We start from the raw sequence: 7,146 nt of genomic DNA, 5'->3' as shown, positions 1-7,146 counted from the left end.
AGCAGGAGATTGTGATAAACTGTGTTGACTGCCTTTTAGAGGTCTCAAGGACACAGTAACACCTAGTGACTTTGACAACACTGATCTTGACACAGGTGTTTTAGTGAAACAGTAGGGCTGAAAGACTATTTGTATTAGGTTGAAGAATTACATGTGAAGAAAGGACATGAAGGAGAAGCTTCAGTCCTGTACTCTCAAGGCTAGACCACTTATCTAATACTGACAATCTAGGAATAATTTTATGACAGCCAAAAGCAATTTCCTTTTTAAATGAAATGTAGTCTCGCTCTCTGTAAACCTTTTAAAGCTACACAGCTCCTGATGTATCTGGAATGCTGAATGGATTGCTTAGCTAGCAATATTTATTATGCTATCTGACCTAGAATTTAATATTTGTCATCAGTCACTAATTTTTAAATTTTCTTGCTTACTCAAGCCATAATAAAAAAAAAATAAGTCTGCGTTTAAATGACCACATGCTGGTGGTCAACAACAGCTGTGCAAAGTATCATGGTAAGGTACCACAGATAGTTACAAAAGAGGTAGAAGCATAATCACAATCTTCCAGGGAATTTACAGGGAATTACAATTTAGAAAGCAATTAAGTAACTTTCTTTTATAATAATCTCAGTACAGTCCTTGTTGTTCATAATATAATTTATTATGTGTAAGAAAGCCATTCTATACAAGTAATAACTTAAATATTACTTATTTCAGTACTTCAAAATGTATTTTGGAAATACATGATTACATATATCAATAAATTTTTAGAAACTGCAAACTAGAAACCGGAATCTGAAACCAAGATTAATCTAGGCAGTTGTTTATATGAGGATAGAGTTATCTCCCTCTTCCCTCCTATTTAAACCCTATCTCTCCTTCTATGACTACAATCCCACTTCCTCAAACTTTGTCAGGGCTTTCTTCTCTGAAATACCTCTCAAATGTCTCCTTTCTTTTGCTTCTTCAACCTCTCTTTCTGGTAGTTTATCTCTATCAGCATGTAAACTCTCTCAAGATTCATATGTATTAAAAAAAGTCAAATGTTTTCCAAGTCCCAGAAGTGTAAGATGTGCCAAGTGAAACGCATGTTTTCCCCTCACTGCTGACACATACCATTCGCAGTAATTACAGGTTGACTTTTCCTTGTGATTTTCCCCCTCAGTGAGTAGCGTCACCCATGCCAGAAATCTCGAATGCATCATTGACTCTTTCCTGTTTTACCCCCACTTTTAATTTATCACTAGGTCCTATTGATTAACCTTCTAACGTCTTTTTAATCCAGCTACATCTTTCCATGACTAGTATATTACCCTAATCTATTGCACAGTGTCTCTCACCTAAATCGCCTATGGCCCGTTAATGGATTTCTAGAACTCCTTGGAATTTGTTCTCCTCCATTGTCTCCAGTGCATGAACGGTGATCTTTCTAAACGCACATCCCTAGATTAAAAGCCTTTAGTGTCTCCCCATCACTACCCGGATCAAATCTGAACTTCTTACCTCAGTATATAAGACCCTTTCTGACTTTGCTTATCTTTGCTTATGTTGAACACACACACACACACACACACACACACACACACACACACCATTTTCAGAAGTCATGTTCTTTCTCATCTCTGGGTTATGTGCATGCTGTCACCTCTCCTGGGAAATATTTCTCTGTTTTTGTCCTCCTCATTGGCCAACGTACTCACTCTAGCCTCCAGCTGAAATGTCACTTACCCTAAGAAGGCTTTCTTAAGTGCCACAGATTCCAAGAGACTCTGTGCTTTTCCTATCAGAGTTCTTACCAAACTCCATGTTGTGTGATTGATTATTTTTGGTCTGCTGAAAGGAAAAAATGAAGTGCTATTTAATCTCAGATTTATAACTTGCTTTTCTCCACCATCCTTTAATATGTACTTATACAATGAGTTTCCAAACATGACCAAAATGTCAGGTTAAGCAATTGAATAACTAAAAATATCCTAGTCTGAAAGTGTGCCAGGATGATGATGCCTAATTATTATTGATTACACTTATGTTTCACCCTTTTTGAAAAAATAATTTTTCTAGTACCACCTGCTACGTGATGAAATGAAACTCAATTTCAACTACCCATCAGTGTTTTCTTTTTCTCCCATGTTTCTTCTGATTTTGCCAGAAGTTTAAACTTTCAATAATTAATTTAGTGAAGCATTTTAATTTGCTTATTTATTATATCAAAAGTAATATAGTTTTAAAATCCTTTTTGAGATTTGTTTGCACAATACATCTTTAGTAAACACCACAACATGCTTCTGTATTGGTCATTTAGTAAAATAACCTATTGACACTTTTGCCAACCCAAAAGAATCCAGACATGCAGCATATAATCAACACCATTGTGATTGATAAGCAGCATAAACTATCTAGCTTAAATAGCCACAGAGCTCATGATCCTTGAAATGTGCCCACATACCCCACTCGACCACTATTCCACTTTAAAAAATAATTTGTTTCATTTATTAAACTAATATATGTACTTCATGGACTGCAACAATGCTCATATGGAATAATAACAGCTCCCTGTTCCCCTTTTAGCTTTTGTGAATTCTACACTCCTAAAACAGTAATTTCTTATTCTTCTACGCCACTAGCTTTTGCAGGCATGTCTCATCACATTTCTAAATAATTTGTTTATACTGCTACTTTTTGTTTTTCAATTAGATCTTATTTATATGCTTATTTTTTTACTTTCAAAATTTTGACACATAACTCATACAGAAAAGGACATAAGACATGTATACTTAAAAATAATTATAAAATTTTATTTATAAAACATATGTATTATAACTGTATTACACATGAACATTACACATATAACTATATTACACATTACACAGATAACATTACACATATACGTGTAATATTACACATATAACATTACACATATTATAACTGAATTACACATTACACATATAACTGTATTACACATTAACATGTACATTTATGTGAAGAATAAACTTATAAATTAATAACACCATCAACATCATAATCATTGCTCCAAGGCCAAAAGATCCCCATACATCTCTTCTAAATCACAACTGTCCTCTATCTCTCAAGAATTAACAATTGTCTTTATTTGTATAACAAATTTCCTTGCTTTTCTTTGCTGATTTTTTAAATCAACTATGTATGCATCTGTGTAAAATAGAGCTTGGTTTTGCCAGATTTTGAACTTTATATTAATGGGCTCATACAGTAGTGCTGTAGTTCTCAATGGGAGCAGCTCTGCCCTAGGAGACATTTGACAATGTCTGGAAACATTGTGGTTGTCACACCTGGGGAGAGGGGAACAATATTGGTGTCTACTGGTTGGGGTCAGGGATGTTACTAGCATCCTACCATCCTACCAAATACAGGATAACCCCCATAACAAGCAGTTTTCTGGGCCAAAATGTCAATAGTGCTGAGGTCAAGAAACCTGTCGAAAAGTGTTCCATTGTATGGATATACCACAACATTTAGTTATTTAAACTATAGCTGATGGAACTTGAATTGTTTTCATTTTGGGATGAAACAATGCTTCTATGAATATTTTGATGCCTATATCCTGGTAATACAAGTGATTTCTCTATAAGTGGAATGTTTTTAATCATTGGATTAGCATCTTCAACTTTCCTAGATGCTCCTCATTTGTTTCCCAAAGTGAATGTTAGATTTTTACTGTTGAAAATTAAGATGTGACTTTCTTAAACCATAGCTATCAAGCACACTTTCCTTTTACTTTTTCTTTCAATTTACTTATGTCATGGTTTTGTTTAAAACAATTTTCAGTGTTTATTTAGACAAGGTGAATTTGCTCATATCCAAGCTATATAACTATGATTATATATATTTTTTCTGCATAAGCAAGAATTTTGGGGGAGATTAACAATTGTCTAATTTCTTCTTGTTTGCTTGCTTTTTTATGTAGCTGTCATTCATTTATCCTCTGATGCTTTCATGGGACTACAAACTCCCATATGTTGTATGTTTCCTTGGAGATGCCCTTCCTCTGCTCTTCTGCTTTTAACAAGACTGATTGATTGATGGTTTCATAGACAGGCTAGGTTTCTTTCCCCTCTATCATCTTGGGAATAGCTTTTGAGTATTTCCTGTGTTGGATTCACCTGTTGCCTGGATTCCTTCATTTTCTTCCTTAGTTTTGTGGAAACACACTTTGGCAGAGTAACTTCATATTCTACTTTTCTCAACTTTGTTGAAACTCTTTTACTGTGTTTTATTGCTCCAGCATATTTTCAGTTTCCAAGAGCACTTTCTCGATCGCTGAATGTTCCTTTTGTTCATACATCACACGGGCTTTGCTTCTTGTTTCTTATTGCTCTGTATTTCCTAAAAGGTCTACTGTTTTTTGCCTATTCATTCATATTTCAAAATGTGGCACAAAAAGGACACTTGGAAATTCTATGTACATGGGCAGAAAGGAGCAAGAACATAGCCCATTTCAGTGAGAACCCTTCTCACTCTGATGTTGATATTTGTGGGTATTTTTTTCCCTGGGGCAGGTTATTTTTTCAGAACAGAGTCTCCATTCTCCTGCTGGGACATATAAGGCTGCTGGTCGCTGCTAGAAGGGATGTGGGCTAAAGATCTCACTGTTTATGAGGCAATTCTTTGCTAAATCTTTTTTGTTGCAGACAGGGGCCACATTTCCACCTTCAGCTGTTCTTGCCATGATGAAGTCCAAAGTCCAGAGAAAATCTGGCACAACCTCTTCAGAAAATAAGTCATCTGTCTTTCAACAATACCGATCATACGGAGAAGTTATGGATGCCAGAATCTGTTAGACTTAGAATCAATTCTTTCATTTTTGGCCTTACTCAGTCTCTTGTCTTCCCTTCCAAGGAAGCTGCTGCCTGCCTTCCTGAGGCAGGTCTGGGTTGTGAACTATGTCAGCCTCCTTGCTTCTCAGAAAGACATTTAGTAGAGAAAGCAAAAATCTGAATAAGTTGTCCATCTATCTGGTTTTCATCTTACACAATTTTGTTAACATTTCTAGTTGGCTGGTGTCATCTCTTTCATCTCTGTCCTTGTGGGTTTATGTATTTAATTTTTTTTTGTCATTTTAGTGGAATTTTAGAAGAAGGATGAGGAAAAACACATATATGTTTAATCCACTATCTTCAACCATTAATCCTTCTCTACTGCTAAAGTTACATAATATGTGATATATATATATGTAATATATATGTGTGTGTATATATATATGAACAGGAAATAAGAAAACAGCTATATTGCCCTTCTCTTTCTGTCTCTCGCACACACACACACACACATACAACATGCATACACACAAACTGCTTTAGATGAGGTCTCTGATGTTTTTCAGATTGTTAGTTACAAAGATCCCTTTTCTGTTCATTTTGCTCAGATTCTCAGCCTATTCCTTTGTCTTGACCCCCCCCTTCCTCTTGACTTTCATGACACCAGTTTTCTTTGTTCCTTTCAGTCTTTTCTGCATTTCTTTTCTTTGCCCAGTCTTCTTGCATTTGGGACCTCTAACAGTTTACTGTCCATCTCTTCTTTCCTTTTTTTCTACTCTTTGGCTTCTCCTCTAGTATTGCTATTCACCCCCTTCTTTAATTAACATCTCAAAGCCGTAATAAACAAGTTTGTGTCTTTAACCCAGAGATGCTCCTAATTTTCTCTGTGTATGCTCCATGATATCTTAAGTCATTATTTTCCAAATGGAATTCATTACATCTCCAGAACTCTCTTCTCTTTCAACTCAATTGCTGCCTCTCTTTTTCTTTAATATTGCTTATTTAAATCAGGGGTCAGCAATATTTTTCTGGAAAGGCCAGATAGTAAATATTTTAGGCCATTTGTATGTTTCTGTTAGCTATTCAACTATGCTGTTATCGTGGAAGGCAAGCTTAATCAATACATAAGCAAATGGGTCTGACTGCATTCCAATAGGATTTTATTTACAAAAACAGACCAGCAGGCTGGATTTGGCCCCCTGGCCATAGTTTGCTGACCCCTGGTCTAGGTTAATGGCCATTCTAACCAGAAACCTCTTAACTGAGCTTCCTCTCTCACATCTGGCCAGTATGCCCTACTGACTCCGCCCTTTCAGATCTGCCCAGTTTCTACAGCCCGGCCTGCACACTTTCCTCTATCAGAGCTGCATCTTTTCACCTGTTAATTGTGGTAGCTGTTTATCCAGTCTGTCTGCTTACTGTCTTGTAGTCCTTCAGCCCATGTTACATGCTGTTGTCAAAGCAGTCTTAGGCAAGCAGAACTTAATCCTGTGACTGCTTGTTGAAAATACTCAATGTTTTGCAAACATCTATATGACAGTGCTTCTCCAATTTTAGGTGCATAAGGGCTACTTGAAGTATTCGTTAAAGTAAATATTTCTGGGCCCCATCCATCCTGGGAGTTCTGATTATATAGTTCAGAGTTGGGAGCCAGGAATTCGCATTTTTAATAAACCATTCAAAATGACTCTGTGACATATGGTCTTCAGACACTTGAGAAACACTAGCCCATGGTAAAGAGCAAACACCTATATAACTATAGTTTACCCATCAATGTGTAAGTATACAAAAATGTAAAAGGCATAGCTCTTGCCATCTGGGAACTCACAATCTAATAGAAAAGATAGACACATAAACAAACAAAGGGAGTTAATATGTTTTAGATACCCAAATATAGATATGTCCATAGTAAGAATCCCGGAGTTTAGGAGAACTCATCCAAGAAGATGGTACTTGAATTGAGCCTTAAAGGAAGTTTGCTAAGCGAACAAGGGTTTAATGACATTACTGGAAAAATTGCTATCATTCCAAGAAATGTGAAAGTAGTAAAGGAACATGGCCAGTTCAGGTGAAGGGTTGACCCGTAGCATGCTGGAGAGGGGTTGTGAGAGTTTACCCACATTGGCGGGTAAACTAAAATTATATAGTACATATACTAACATGTATTGATTGGATGTAAGAATTAGTAGCTATATTAATATTTGTATTTTATAAATAATTAAACTGAGGCTCTGAGATATTAACTGACTTGCTTGAGGTCAACTAAATTGCAGACATAATCAAGGATATCACATTTATTGGACTTTGGGTGTTTTTCTGATCATACATACTTCCTTTCTAACATGATAGGGTT

The sequence above is a fragment of the Piliocolobus tephrosceles genome, chromosome X (assembly GCF_002776525.5).
Source record: "Piliocolobus tephrosceles isolate RC106 chromosome X, ASM277652v3, whole genome shotgun sequence".
Lineage (NCBI taxonomy): Eukaryota > Metazoa > Chordata > Mammalia > Primates > Cercopithecidae > Piliocolobus > Piliocolobus tephrosceles.
Note: the sequence above shows the minus strand (reverse complement) of the source record.